We start from the raw sequence: 16,739 nt of genomic DNA on the forward strand, positions 1-16,739 counted from the left end.
ACACTGGGTTCTTCGAGGAGCGGACTCTATTCATTACCTGAGCTCGATCTGAATCAACTCACTGAAACTGACCTTAGCAATACAATCTTCCACTATTAACTTGATGTTACAGTAAACTGATCTGGTATTCCACTTAACCTTCCTCGTACATCCTGATGTTCTCAAGACAGTGACTAGAATCCTAACAGGGAGGCTGTTTCAACATGTTAGTATGACTCCGCTTTAAATGTTTAGGGTCTTATATTTTGGTACTGTATTCCTGGCTTTGATTTACCATGCAATTGTTTCTCTCAATTCAATTCAGTTCAATTCAATGGTGCTTTATTGGCATGACTTACAATAGCAGGTGTTGCCAAAGCAATTATACAATACATACATGTATATATGTATATATACAATGCATCATATATATATTGTCTTGTGGTCTGGATCAGCACGCCTTGTTCACCTGGTAGAGTTAACAGTGCCATGGGAGGATGCTGTAGATGAGGCGTATGAGAGGAAGAAACTGCGGTATGCTCAACTAGCCACTGAAGCGGAACAGCGAGGATGGAGAGTTCGGGTTTACCCAGTGGAAGTGGGTTGTCGAGGATTTGTGGCACACTCTACAACTCGGTTTCTCAGAGACGTCGGATTCAGTGGCCAAGAGTTGCGTCGCACAGTGAAGAACTTATCTGAAGCAGCAGAGAGGAGCAGCAACTGGCTGTGGTTGAGACGGAAAGATTCTGGCTGGGGACAGGTAAGTAAGCTGGGCTGAGTTGAGTGGGGGACGGAGGGGGGTGATGCTGGGACGCCAGAATCACCGTCGAGCCCTCTTGAGGTGTCGTGGGCTAGTCGACGAAACACTGAGGATGGAAGGTGCCCACTTGAAAACCCCAGAGATGTACCCTACTTAGCTCAATCCAGACGGTTGTCATGCTGATGCGCTGGGGAGGCCGCACTTTGGTTGATCCCCGGAGCCAGCATCGCAGCCGTTGTGTGTGCTGATGCGCCAGGGAGGCAAAATAAGCTGATCCCTGGAGCCAGCATTACACTTCAGCCATTAACACCAGACAGAAGGATATCTACATCATCATATGGAAGGAAACGTAAATGGATGGAGACACATATGGATCACATTAGTTTACTGTAAAGCTACGTCTTAGTTGGTGCTTATCTTGGCGAGAGCCGAGTTCAAATCAGCATGAAGTTTTAACATCTACTCTCGTGTAATGGAAATCATGAAGATCTGGATACGTCCAGTGACTGCTGTGAATAGTGCAGCTGGCAACAAGGGAAAGACCTTGTGACAGCCTGGAGAGACAGCTGACAGGAGGAAAGAGACCCCATTGGGGCTGGTAAGGGTTAGCTACCCTTGTCGGCAGTATCCAGCTCTGTGTTTACAGGATGCTGGAGACACCCGCCCAAGGCTTCTAAGAAATTAAAGAGAAAAATACCCCTAGAGTCTGCGAGAGCGGGGGCGGAAGATGACTCAACGTTGGACAACACGGTTAACGACTTAGGAACGGAAACGGATATGAGTATGGAGAGTACTTCACAAAAGACTAGTTCAAGATCTGCAGTTAACAAAGACATGGAACTCCAGGTTTGTGTCTGCGGCTGGAGCAAGGCGACAACGGTCAGGGGTTTGAAGATTCATCAAGGGAGAATGAAATGCTTGAGGGAGAAGGGACAAGGGCCTCGCATTGATCAGTACTTCTTACGAAGTCAGTCAAGTCAGTCGAATGAAATCCAGCGACAGGAAGCAAACCACAGTTCGCAGGATATCAGCACCCCTGTCATAGATGTGAGGAGGACTTGCATGGACACAGTTAGTGATGAACCTAATGATCCTTGTGAACCCGGTCAGACAAACCAGCATAAGAGAGAAAAGAACCTCAACGGGCACAAGCCTGGAGTTAAATGGCCAAGAGCTTGTGAGAAAACTGCATGGGACACAGTAAACACAGATCTCTGCGTTGCATTGGAAAGATTAAGTGGAACAGTTGAAAAGAAGCTGGATAAATTTGGGGACATCATCTACGCATATGGAAGTGAGAGGTTTGGAGTTGAAAAAAGGAAGGAAAAAGTACAAACTATTCCTGGAAAGTCTAGACGGCAGCAGGAGATTGAACGCTTAGTTAGAGAAAGGAGACAGCTGAGGAACCAATGGAGAAGAGCAGAACAAAGTCAGAAGGAGGGACTCAATCTCTTACAAAAGGTCATAAAAGATAAGCTTGCAACATTGCGCAGAGCTGAGCGCCTACGGAAACGCTACAAAAAGAAGGAGCGTGCGAGAGCTAACTTTTATAAAGACCCATTCAAATTTGTAAAGAAGTTATTCACCAGTGAGAAGAATGGCACACTAAAAGCATCTAAGGTTGAGCTGGAGAGATATTTGGAGGAAACACATACAGATTCAAAAAGGCAGGAGCCTATGTCAATTCCGTCAGACATCCCACCTATCAATCCACCAGAATACCAAATGGAGGACTGTGCACCTAAGTGGAAAGAAATAGAGCAAGCTGTGAAAAAAGCAAGGGCTTCATCATCTCCAGGGCCTAATGGAGTTCCGTACAGAGTGTACAAGAGTGCTTCAGGAGTTCTACGAATTCTGTGGAAATTGATGAAAGTGGCATGGGAAAAACAGGTTGTACCAAGAGCATGGCGCCGAGCAGGTGGAGTCTTTATACCTAAAGAAAAAGATTCTACAAGCATCAGTCAGTTTCGTCCCATTTCCCTATTAAACGTAGAAGGCAAGATTTTCTTCAGCATTATTGCTCAGAGATTGTCAGCTTACCTATTAAAGAACTGCTTCATTGACACTTCAATACAAAAAGCGGGCATTCCAGGTTTCCCAGGTTGCTTAGAACACATCAATGTGATCTGGCAACAAATTCAATCAGCTAAAAAGGAGAGGAAGGAGCTCCATGTGACATTCCTGGATTTGGCTAATGCATATGGTTCAGTGCCACATGAACTACTTTGGGCAGCATTTGATTTTTTCAGTGTACCGATGACAATAACAAATTTAGTGAAAGCCTATTTTGGAGATTTGCAATTCAGTTTTTCAACTTCAGAATTCAGCACTACATGGCAATGCCTAGAGGTTGGAATAATGGCAGGATGCACCATTTCTCCACTGGCTTTTACCATGGCAATGGAAATAATCATTAGGGCATCAAAATGGGTAGTAGGAGGAGAGCGCTTGGCTTCTGGAATGCGACTACCACCAATTCGAGCATACATGGATGACATGACAACCATGACTACAACAGTAGCCTGCACTAATCGGTTATTGGGCAAATTAACCAATAACATTGAATGGGCACGAATGCAATTCAAGCCCACTAAATCAAGGAGCATCTCTATAATTAAAGGCAAAGTAGTAGATAAAACATTCTTCATTAATGATGAGGCAATACCAACAGTGTCTGAGAAGCCAGTGAAGAGTCTTGGGAGATGGTACGACGGGGATCTAAAGGACACAGTTCGTGTGGGAGAAGTTAGACAACAAGCAGTGGAAGGGTTGAAGAGCATAGACAGCTGCGCTCTACCAGGTAAACTAAAACTCTGGTGCTTTCAGTTTGGTCTACTGCCGAGGTTGCTGTGGCCACTGACTGTGTACGAGGTTTCTTTGACAACAGTAGAGAAGCTGGAAGCTTTAATCAGTTCATACATCAGGAAATGGTTGGGAGTTCCACGCTGCCTCAGCAGAGTGGGACTTTATGGTAAAGGAATACTGCAGCTACCAGTCTCTGCTCTAACTGAGGAGTTTAAGTGCGCCAAGGTCAGACTGGAAATGACATTAGTAGAGCCACGCGATAAATGCGTAAGGGAGGCAGCACCTGTGTTGAAAACTGGAAGAAAGTGGGCGGCAAAGAAAGCTGTGGAAGATGCAAAGGCTGCCCTTCGAATTGGTGATATCATGGGGCAAGTTCAGCATGGAAGAGGGGGTCTTGGTTTCAGTTCAACTCCTCCTACATGGCACAAGGCGGCCCCAGCTCAAAGGAGGAAGCTGGTAGTCAACGAGGTGCAAAAGCAGGAGGAGAGGATGAGGTGTATAAAGGCCATTTCCCAGGCCAAACAGGGAGAATGGATGAGATGGGAGAGTGTGGAACAACGCAAGATTGGCTGGCAAGACCTATGGTCAATGGAACAGAGCAGGATCAGTTTCCTCATCAGGTCAACATATGATGTTCTCCCATCACCACAGAACCTAAACCTCTGGGTAGGAGAGGATCCCTCATGTCCTTTGTGTTCATCACCTGCAACATTAAGGCACATTTTGACAGGATGTAAGGTGGCTCTTAGCCAAGGACGGTTTACTTGGCGCCATGACCAGGTGCTGCGATGTTTGGCCTTAGCATTGGAAGACAAGCGTAACATGACCAATAAGTTGCCACCTGTTCCATCAAAACATTACACACAAAAGACAACATTCCTCCGCCCAGGAGAGCAACCACCAAGAAAAGGTGTTAAAACCAATCCTCGCCCAGGACAACTGGAAGCTGCTAGAGACTGGAATATGCTGGCAGATGTTGGTCAACGGCTTATTTTTCCACCTGAGATTGCCACCACTAACCTTCGACCAGATATTGTCTTGTGGTCTGGATCAGCACGCCTTGTTCACCTGGTAGAGTTAACAGTGCCATGGGAGGATGCTGTAGATGAGGCGTATGAGAGGAAGAAACTGCGGTATGCTCAACTAGCCACTGAAGCGGAACAGCGAGGATGGAGAGTTCGGGTTTACCCAGTGGAAGTGGGTTGTCGAGGATTTGTGGCACACTCTACAACTCGGTTTCTCAGAGACGTCGGATTCAGTGGCCAAGAGTTGCGTCGCACAGTGAAGAACTTATCTGAAGCAGCAGAGAGGAGCAGCAACTGGCTGTGGTTGAGACGGAAAGATTCTGGCTGGGGACAGGTAAGTAAGCTGGGCTGAGTTGAGTGGGGGACGGAGGGGGGTGATGCTGGGACGCCAGAATCACCGTCGAGCCCTCTTGAGGTGTCGTGGGCTAGTCGACGAAACACTGAGGATGGAAGGTGCCCACTTGAAAACCCCAGAGATGTACCCTACTTAGCTCAATCCAGACGGTTGTCATGCTGATGCGCTGGGGAGGCCGCACTTTGGTTGATCCCCGGAGCCAGCATCGCAGCCGTTGTGTGTGCTGATGCGCCAGGGAGGCAAAATAAGCTGATCCCTGGAGCCAGCATTACACTTCAGCCATTAACACCAGACAGAAGGATATCTACATCATCATATGGAAGGAAACGTAAATGGATGGAGACACATATGGATCACATTAGTTTACTGTAAAGCTACGTCTTAGTTGGTGCTTATCTTGGCGAGAGCCGAGTTCAAATCAGCATGAAGTTTTAACATCTACTCTCGTGTAATGGAAATCATAAAAACAAACTGATTTATAAAGTACAGTAAAAAAGTGATAAAATTGATGGGAAAATAGTATTGTTAATGATAAAATAAATAATAAAGAAAATAATTAAAATAAATAATTATATATATATATATATATATATATATATATATATATATATATATATATATAATACAGTGGCTACAAGTAATGCATTTCCTCTCCTCCCAAGTTGAGCTCCTCATGCAGAGTGTCACTGCGTGCCCCTTTGGTTGTGGCAGGCGGCTACGTATTGGGCAGCCAGGGGGGCTGTGTGTCCCTCCCCCAGGAGTACAGACAGTTTTTCTGGGTCTGCCATGTTTGGAAAAAGTGGATGGGCATTTACTATTTTATTAAAGAATACTTCCCTTGTTTGGGAGTATTTCTCACAGTGTAGGAGAAAGTGCATCTCTGTCTCGAACTCTCCTGTCTCACAGTGACCACACAGCCTGTTCTCTCTGGGTAGCCAGGTCTGCCTATGTTGGCCTTTTTCTATGGCCAGGTTGTGGTCACTGAGCCTGTACTTGGTCAGGATCTGTCTCTGCTTTGTATCTCTGACAGTGGAGAGATGCTCTGCGAGGGTATAGTTTCTTTTTAGGGACCGATAACAATCCAGTTTATTTGGGGATTTTGTTTCTATGTCCCAATGTTTCAGATAGGAGTTTTTGGTTTGTTTTATAATTTGGTTTACTCTGATTGGGGGCTGGTAAGCAGTGTTGACCTGAAGCTGGTTTGTGTTAGCATTAGTGGGGATCAGTGCAGTGAGCTTCAAGGCCAGCTGACTTAGGGGACTCTTTTCAGGGCTGAGCTTTTGGTTTTGGAGGGCCTTATATTGGAGTGAGTCTGACTCACTTTTCTTTAGATGCATCCAAAATTTGAGTGCTCTTTTCTTAATATTTATAAGTGTCGGGTAGCGGCCTAATTCTGCTCTGCATGCGTGATTTGGTGTTTTTCTTTGCACCTGTAGTATGTTTTTGTAGAGTTCAGCATGCAGGGTTTTGACTGGGTGTTTGTCCCATTTAGTGTAATCCTGTTGACTGAGTGGACCCCATACCTCACTGCCATACAGCGCAATGGGCTGGATGACGCTGTCAATTAATTTTAGCCATATTTTGACAAGTATATTAATTTTATAGAATCTTTCTCCTTTAGTGCATTTACTGCCAGGTTAAAGCTCCCTGACGCGCTGATAGTCAGGCCCAGGTAAGTGTAGTTTGTGGTGTGTTCTAGGGTGGTGTTGCCTAGGGTGAAGTGGTATCGGTTTCCCTGAGATCTGGCCTTTTTTTGAAAAATCATTATATTGGCCTTTTTAAGGTTTACTGCCAAGGCCCAGGACTGACAGTACTGCTCCAGCAGTGCCAGGCTCTGCTGCAGCCCCTGCTCTGTGGGCGACAACAGGACCAGATCATCTGCATAGAGCAGGAATTTGACTTCTGTGTCATGAAGAGGCCAGGAGCTGCAGACTGTTCCAGCATCATTGCTAACTCATTGATGTAAATATTGAACAGTGTTGGACTCAGACTGCAGCCCTGTCTCACCTCACGCCCCTGAGTGAAGAATTCTGTCCTTTTGTTGCCAATTTTAACTACGCACTTGTTTTCTGTGTACATTGATTTTATTATATCATAGACTTTACCCCCTACACCACTCTGAAGAATTCTATAATATAAACCCTCATGCCAAATGGAATCAAATGCTTTTTTAAAGTCAATGAAACAGGCAAAGATTTTGCCTTTACTTTTTTGGTGTACATGTTTGTCAATTAGGGTGTGTAGGGTGTAAATATGATCAGAGGTGTGGTGATTTGGTAGGAAGCCAATTTGACTCTTACTCAAGACACTGTGTTCGGTAAGGAAGGCTATTATGCGGGCATTGATTATACTACAGAATACCTTCCCCAGATTACTGCTCACACAGATGCCTCGGTAGTTATTGGGGTCGAATTTGTCTCCACTCTTGTGAATTGGGGATATAAGCCCTTGGTTCCAGATGTCAGGGAAGTAACCAGTACTTAGTACCATGTTGAATAATTTAAGCATTACCTCTTGTAACTCTTGTAACCTCTTGTAAGGGCTGCTGTGTTTGAGCATCTCAGTACTGATGCTGTCAGGGCCGCAGGCTTTTCTGGGTTTAAGTGCCTGGAGCTTCTCAGTTAACTCTTGTAGGGTGATTGGAGCATCAATTGTATTTTGGTTATCTTTAATTGATTGTTCTAGTAATTTCAGTTTTTCTCTAGTTAAATTTTGTTTATTTGTTAGATCGTTTTGTTGTATATCTTTATAAAGGGTTTCAAAATAATTTTTCTAAATTGTTCCATTTTGTATTGTTAATTCTTGTTGTTGTGTTGAGTTTAAATTATTCCACATTTCCCAGAACTGGTTTTGGTCGATAGATTTTTCTATGTCTGTGAGGGTTTTGTTTGTGTGTGTTTGTTTTTTCTGTTTGAGGGTGTGTTTGTAGTGTTTTAGGGTCTCACAGTACCTCAGACGTAAATCTGAGTTTTGTGGTTGATGGTGTTTTTGATTAGATTTGTTTGTATGGATTTACATTCATCATCAAACCATTTTTGTGTGAGTTTTTGTTTCTGGTTTATTTTCTTTTCGTTTTTTTTTTAGATTTGCCATTATGGCTGCATTTTCAAATATGTTATTGATGTGTTTAACTGCCAGATTTAGTTCTGTCACATTTGGTTGGTACTGTGTTGAGGAAAGTGTTAATGAGGTTAGTCATTTCCATAGAACTGATTGCTTTGTTAAATTCCTCTGGCTGTTTGGAGCCCATCTGTATGTTTGATTCAAATTGTACAGCTTACTGGGCTGTGTGTGTGTGTTGCTGGGCTGACCTCTTCTTTTCAGGAACACAGTGATTTGATTGAGGTCCAACAGGGGGGTTTGTTGCCTGACAGTGAATGCGTTGATAAAGGAGGGGCCCATGTCAGTGATGGCATAGTCGACTACACTTGTCCCAGGAGTTGAGCAGTAAGTGAACCTCCCTAAAGAGTCCCCTCTGATCCTGCCATTAATGATGTACAGACCCAGGGCTTGACAGAGATGCACTAATTCTCTCCCATTTTTGTTCACGGCACGGTCAGGGTTGTTTCTCTGGATTGTGGTGGGTGTGAGGTACAGAGGGGTCTGTCGAAATACATGGCTGTTTCCCTGAGTGTTTATACAGTCAGGCTCTGAGCCTGTCCTGGCAATGAACTCCCCACAGAGCAGCACATTTCCCTGGGCCTGAAAATGGCTGATCTCTGTGTGGAGGGTGTTAAAATACTCCTCATTATAATAGGGGGATTCAGAAGGGGGGGGGGGGTATGCTGCACACAGGTATGTATCATTTTCACACTGGGTTCCACCCCGCTACAGACAGGTGTTTACATCCCCATTTTGATACCAAGCAGGTCTTGTTGGGTCTTGAACAGCCCCGTTGCTGTCGTTGTTCGCAGCGGACAAGATGCTGCAGCGATCTCACTGCGCGCAGGAATCCACGAAGGAGCTGGTGCACTTGCTTCCAAAAAAAGCGACCACCCCCAGTGTGCAAACCAGCAGCAAACTGCCGCTCCTGGCCCCAGCAGCCTCAGGGACCTGCTGCCAGAGGTGGTATTCAGAACCGGACCACGGCTGTTTGCCACGGAGGCTGTAATAAATTGCAGCGCCGAGGCAAAAGCATCATTTACTTGGTCTTCCCAGGAGCTCACTACCTGGCAGGCAGTTTTTGAAACAAGCTTGGCAGCTTTGACCACCTATGAAGGATATTGTTCCTCACTGGAGGCTTAACGTGGTGTTTGAAGCACTCATGAGACCTCCATTTGAGCCCTTACATTCAGCTGAGCTGACATTTTTATCACTTAAAGAGGCTTTCTTGCTTGCAATCACCTCCGCAAAGCAGATGAATGAGATGCAGGCATTCTCAATTGTGAAAGCATGCTTCATTTTTGCAGAGGCCAGGACAAAGGTTACACTCTGTACCAATCCTGCATTTTTGCCAATCTCGGCATTTCATGTCAACCAGTCCATGGAACTGGAGGCTTTCCATCCACCTCCTTTCCAGTCTGACAGAGAGTGGCAGCTCCATATGCTCTGTCCTGTGCGGGCACTAGTATGTTATGTTGAGAGGACGAAATGTTGGAGGCAGTCCGAACTATTTTTTGTCTGCTATGGGGCGAAGACCCATGGTCAAGCTCTGTCTAAACAGAGGCTATCCAAATGGATAGCAGATACATGACTGCCTATGAGCTGACCAACTTGCCCTCTCCAGAAAAGCTCATTGCCCATTCCACCAGGGGCATGGCAACTTGGGCTTTATTCCAGGGTGCATCTGTCAAGTACATTTGCAGTGCAGCAGTGTGGGGTACTCCCTAGGTTCTACAGACTTAATGTCATGGATCCTCAAAACCATGGTTCTCAGTCGACCCTTACAACACAGGCATAGAGGTGAGTTTCTCCCTCAATTTTTTTAGCTCTAGTTACAGGTTACTAGGGTTACACATGGTAACGCACAAGGCAGCCTCGGCTTAGCCTTGTAGCATTCCGGTCGTGCTGCAATCTTGCCCTTGCAACAGCTTGGGTATACTGACCCATTTGGTAATGGCTACATTTCATACTTAATAATAATAATAATAATAATAATAATAATAATAAATTTATTATAGCGCCTTTCACACCTAGATGTCTCAAGGCACTGTACAAAACAAAATAATCATCATAAAAGTACAGTATATTATAATAAACAGTGCAGACTGCAGTAGAGTCAAAGAGTTAAAAAAAAATACAGTGGTGAATAAGTGTGTCTTAAGGGTATTTTTAGATTTGGCTGCTGTTGTGGATTCTCTAATGAAAGTTGATAGTCAGTTCCAAAGAAAAGGAGCAACAGCTAAAACTACGCCCTCCGAGCGGAACGGGTTTTGAAATCATGCAAGGGAACGTGAGCAGCTTTGTTATATCTTTTTCAGGTTTCAGGTTTTTTAAAGAGGTTAATACCCATTCGGTAATGGTTACATTTCTATTTCAGGTGAACCAGGGTTGTGATAACGTTAGCTTGTTTCTTGAAGTTACAGATGTTAAAACCATATTGGAAAACAACAATAAAGCACATCAACCTAGAGAAACAATGTAACCACTGCATTTCCAGTACAGCGTGAAAATAGTGTCTAACATGCACAGACCAGCACAGACCAGCACAGTGCTAAACAGTTAAATAGTGCATGAAGCCACAGAGACCAAAAATGGTAGAGAGAAGTGCATTTTAAAATGAACCTGGAGATTTTACCTGGAACAGGAGAAAGCTTCTCTTCACCCTTGTATGTTTCTTAAACAGATTTAATTATAGGCTCTTCCCAGGCAGCTGGTGAATGACCGGCTCCTAATGAATAATACAAGTTAATACTGATGGAGCTGCAATTACCGGTGCTGCCTGTTTACAAAGCTTGGGATCAATCTGATGGTGTTTAGAGGGCTTTATTAAATGTAATTGTTTTAAAAGCATCAAAGAACATCATTTGGCCTAACTTGTTGAAATCCCAGGGCTGTGCTAAAGAGACAGACAGAGAGAGAGAGCTCTTTCTTGCTGTTGATGTGTTCTGATTTGTTTCGTTTTGGGGTAATTGAGACGCAATATTTCGGAAGTATTTGTAGACCCAGTTCAGGAGAGTTCTAGTAAAAACAGGAACATTATGATCTGTGCCAGGGAGTCTGGAGCCCAGCCAGGACTTTAGGCATGTTAAATGTGTTATTAAGTACTGTGCTGTTTTTAGCTTTATAATGCACGGATTTAGGTTTTTACTATTAAATAAGAAATGCCTGTTATTACTAGAGCTCCTGGCACAGTGCCCTGTAGCTCCTGCATGAAAGAGAATCTCAGTTTAGTCGCTCATGTCAGTATCTAGACAGTGAAAGAAATGTTACATTGACATGTGTAATGATCCTTTACTAACTGGTTACTGTACCTTTAACGTATATAGTTAATTTGCAGCACCAACTGGGTTGTACACTGTGGAATATCTTAGTAATGAGCAGGAAGGAGAGCTGTGTAGACGTGCCTTGGATGTATCCAGCGTAACATGGGTTAACTAGCAGGCTGAGTAATAGGAGTACCCAGCTCTGTGACGTGTGTTATAGAATGGAACTGTGAAACTAGGCTATGCATGGTCTGAAGCATTTGACTACTAAAATAAATGTGCTCTGTTCTTGTACCCACAATCCACAGTCTGGACTCTATGCTGCCTCCTGGCCTAGATTAACATCAAACCAGCCTGATTGTCGTTACGCATGCATAAGCAAAAATCATTTTGAACACTTTACCTTGCTTTTCTCATAGGTCCTTTTTTATGCTTCTCTTTTTATTTATTTAATTGAAGACATTGTAGTTGAAAGTGAAGCCCTACACAGACACAGGGGGCAATTAATATGAGCAACCAATCACTAGGGTGAAATTGCTGGTGTATTTGCCACCTGACTGTGCCTCAGTCGTAGTGTCTGTCACTCGGGACACCAGCCGGCAATTCAAGGCTCTCTGCAAGGAGCCTTTCTAATTCTGAGCTTTCTGAGCCTGGAGGACCATGGAACAGCACTGCACATTACAATAACACCATCCAATTGGAGAGTAAATGGCAAGATAAAACAGTGTTTAGACAAGTCTAATCTTCATATGCCAAGGTTGTCAGTTTCATTGTCTGCTGGCTGAGCAGTACTTCTCTGTTAAGATCATTGGATATTAGCTGGTATACAGGATACATTCAGAGCAGAGTCGTTTTTGAACATCTAAAAATGCTGCAAGTCGGGAGAAAATTGCTCCTCAGCTTAAATGAAGCAGATAAATATGTCACTCACTACCAGCAGCCTTCTATTCAGTGAGGGGAATGACAATATTTTAAACTGAAAGATTATGATGTGGGTTTTTCCAATTTGACAGTTTTGACTACAGTCAAAATGAGATCACCCATGGCTTTGAGATTTTCAGAAATAAAACTGAAGTTGTTATTAAGAAGCAACAGTATTTATTCATGGGCCTTTGTGTTCTGTCTCTCTTTTTTGTTGTTCTTTAATATTTGGTTATACACCTCATCTACTCTGACTGCTGTATACTTTTGTAAAAGCATAGCGCAAGTACTGTAATCATTCCATTGCAATGGGAGGGAATTCTGGTGATGTTTTTCTTCCATTTGTGGTTGCTGATGATACAGAATTCACTTGTAGTGGAGAAAGGGGTTCAAGGGTCTGATTTTGAAGGATTTTGACTTTGTTGGAGATGACCAAGCATAATACAGTACTTAACAACATAAGAAAAATGTGCCAATCTAAGCTTATCTGGTATCTCGTAGCTAATTGATCTCAGAACTATGTCAAGTCAGGTCTTAAAAATATCCTCAGACTCAACAACATGATTAGGAATCCCATTCCATACCTTCACCAGTCTCATGTCCGCTTACCTAATACTTTGAAGCTTTAGTCTCTTTTGTTTGTTTGTATATAAAAGGTATACTGAGTGATTGTTTGTGGTACACGTTTTGTATTCGCCGCAGGAGGATGTCCCAGAAAATCACGAGCCCCGAAGTTTATGTAAAGATATCCCCCTAAGGCAAATAAAAATAACTTATACCACGAACGATCAGTCAGTATTCTGTTTATACCACAAGTATATTTTTTTAAATAAATAGCAATAACATTTTAGTATTTTTTTATATCAAAATCAATTAATTCAGGGATTATTTTACCAGGCAGATCTTTGTTATTATTGTCAACAGAACATGCTTCGTTGCAGATTCATTTCAAACCCTGTTAATGACTCTTTGCAACCATTATTTTAGGTAAGTAAGACACAGGCAGATCGGTAACTGGCATTTCTTGACTAAACTCGTTCTCGTTCTGTGTACAGATGTCAGCCCAGGCTTGGAACAGATGGCACAATTTGGCAGAGTTTGATCTTCATTTTTGTGATTTAAAAAAAGTTTGTGAAGGGTGTCATTTTGCACAGTGAATGACTTTGCTTTGCTTCACAGTTCTCTCGATTCAAACTGCCCAAGACGACAGTTCATAGAACAAGAAGAGGCAACCCCTGCACACAACACATGGACTTTTAACATTGATGTCACACATCTTCGGTCAGAATAGCCCATTACATTTTGCTAAAGTCTGTGTTAACTAGTTTTCTTGAAATAGTTTCAGTGTATTACAGTGCACAAGAGCCGCACAAGACTGGCCTTTGTCCTCCAGAGGCTGGTATCTCGCAATCATCTGCTCTCGAGCTCCTGGGTGTTGAGGCAATTGGCTGGGCAGCGCTCCTGAGAAGGTTTTGGTTCATTGAGTAATTTACTCTCCAATGTAGACACTTTTTGAGTAAAATGCAACATTACCTTGAAGTCCTGAGTACTTTCAATAAATACTGTACATACTTTAATGCTAATTTAGGGGGTACACATACATTTTAACTGCAGTGTTACTTTAAACTACTGTACTAAAACTTGGTCTTACAAAAACAAGAATTCACCAGTCACAAACACGCAGTGCAATGAGTAGATTCAATCATACTTATTATTATTTTATTTTTATGAAAACCCGAACTTGGTCATGTGCAGCCAATTCCCAGGCAGGCCCAGATGCCCAGAACCAACAAAGTACAAGAAGCTTTAGAACAAAATTCCTTAGTGTATTCTTTACGTAATTCCTCTTTTTTCAAGGCATGATACACCCAGTACGCAACTTACCTGCTGCGCTGTGTTTGGGGATCAGAGGATACACACTTTCAGATCTCCTGAGCTGTTGTGGGGTATTGCTGCAGTGAGGGAGTGTAATTAGACATTCTCAATTGGGGAGAAAATCAGGGGTAAAAATAAATAAATGAATAAAAACAAAATCTATAACAAAATAAAAATCATCAAGTAATTTAAAAGATGCACGTTTTTATCGAGTCCTTGCTTATGTGCTTGTGTAAAATGTGTTACTAGACAAGATATAAAAATCCCAACTGCTTGAACCCCAAGTGTTAAATGCCTGCTGTCTCCTGCAGAAATTGAGCAGGAGCCAACTCAATGGGCAGCTCACGAAATAAATAAGCATGGCTCATTTCTACTGGGATACATCCCATAGAGAAGCCTCGCAACTCACAGCCCTGCCAAAGAGCAGACACCACCCCCTCACACCCTCCTGCTCACAATACTTACAATTACTCCAGCTTCAGTTAATCACCAATCCCCCACTTTGCAAGGGTCATTAACTAAAACCATGTGCAGCTTGTTTTTTCAATATATTTCCCAGATATGCCTAATTACAGCAGTATGCTGTTCCATCAGGGCTAACTGGACACAACCCGCCTGCCTGTCCCACTTCCAACATAAACAAACCGAGCCAAGCTGGTACAGCCTGGTGAAGCAGTCAGCAAGTGCGTTGTTATCTCCTCTGAATTGGGCAACACACTTCTGATATTGTGGGTCTGAACCCCTTCCAAGCCTGAGAATGTATTACAATAACTCCATGTATTACAATAACTTCATGAATTACAATAACTCCCTGTATTACAATAACTCCATGCATTACAATAACTCCCTGTATTACAATAACTCCATGAATTACAATAACTTCATGAATTACAGTAACTCCATGTATTACAGTAACTTCATGAATTACAATAACTCCATGTATTACAGTAACTTCATGAATTACAATAACTCCATGCATTACAATAACTCCATGAATTACAATAACTTCATGAATTACAATAACTCCATGAATTTCACCGGCAGTGGTTTGTCACACACTAGATTCTATCACAGGATGTACATGCCGTTGTTTTAAAGAAACATGTCACTGGGCACGTGCTATTGGATTTACAACAATCGAAGAATAATATTTTGTTTCATAATGTGTAAAAAGCAAGTTTTAAAATGTCAAACATGGGGTGTATTGGTAAATGACTTTGAATGGCAGGATACATTATACATATATTTTCTCCAATTATTAATCACTCTTCCCTTCCTTTTTTTTAAAATCAAAATCAAGCTTTTTCCATTCCTTTCCAAACTCTACTCAACTGGATTATATCTAATCTTCATTTCTTTCCCTTTTCCAGAGTTTATTTTTATGCACAAACCCCTTAATTAAAGGTTAATTTACCGGTTTTCTGGAATTTCACAACAGCACGTTTCTGGGGTTTGAATGTGTTGACGCATCGTGATAACTGCTGAAAACAAACAGCAGTGCAGATGGGAATTACAGAGCTCAATAAAACACATTGTGTGCACCATGAGTGCCAGTGGGGTCAAGTGAAAATAAGTACTGTAGAGGTCTCTGGTGTTCTTTCAGTGCTTCTCTGGGGTAATATATCAGTGTTTATTGCTAACAATCTGAGAAACTAATATACAAGCCTTCTTGAGAGGAGTTTGAATATTTCTTGTAAACACCGTCCATTTTGACCCGTTTTGGAGCGAGGTGTGGGTCAGTGTGATGTTGACTTTGATGTTGTTTTCCTAATTAGTTTAACACTCCTGCACTGCATTGTAATCCTTGTTTCACAGATGAGTGGGAATGTGGTTTACTTAAACAAATTCAGCACCTTCATTCTTTTAACAGTTCTCGTGAGCACATTTGTCATTAATTGGCATTTTAACTGCTCCAGACTTTCGCTAATTGCGCAAGCAGTAATTAATCACATTCTGTTTGTTTAAGGCATGGTTTCAGTTGCACGCTCCAGTGAAAATGTTCTATCCCATACATAGAATTTACATTTTCTGCTTCCCAAAAAAGAAAAATGAAGCTGGGCAAAGAGTAAAATAAATGTCTAATTGTTCTCTTCCATTTTCGTTTGCTCACATTTAGTTTCCTGGAAGGTGGCAGCTTGTATTTAATGCCTCATTTGAGCTGGTGTAGAAACAGCCTTGTTATTCCTTATCTCATGAACTTTCCATGAAGGACGAGTTTGTGCAATGCAAATGGGATTCTTCTTCGATATTAATTCACCAAGTCAAAGGGAGTCGATCCAACTGACTTATCGTACCAGACTTCCATCAAACCTCTCAGTGCACCCCCCCTAAGTCGAACCACGTTAAGGAAAGCGGGAAGCTGCAGCGAAGTTCAGAATATGCAGCTGGGGTTTGGGAGTGGAAAACTGATCTGGACTTTTTTCTTAAAACCACTTTCCCTATCCCCACTGGAAAAACTGAGATTGCTAAATTCCCCCTAAAGACATACTCCCCTGCCCCCAAAATATTTCAATATTTCATGGGATTTTTTGATTTGCAAGTCAAAGAGCGAAATAGAGGCTGCACTGTGTATGCATCTGGAAACATTCTGTATACAATTCCTGTGTGTGTTCCAAAGCATATTTGTGTTTTCATATTTCAATGGCCAGTTTATA

Source organism: Acipenser ruthenus, chromosome 5 (assembly GCF_902713425.1).
Source record: "Acipenser ruthenus chromosome 5, fAciRut3.2 maternal haplotype, whole genome shotgun sequence".
Classification (NCBI taxonomy): domain Eukaryota; kingdom Metazoa; phylum Chordata; class Actinopteri; order Acipenseriformes; family Acipenseridae; genus Acipenser; species Acipenser ruthenus.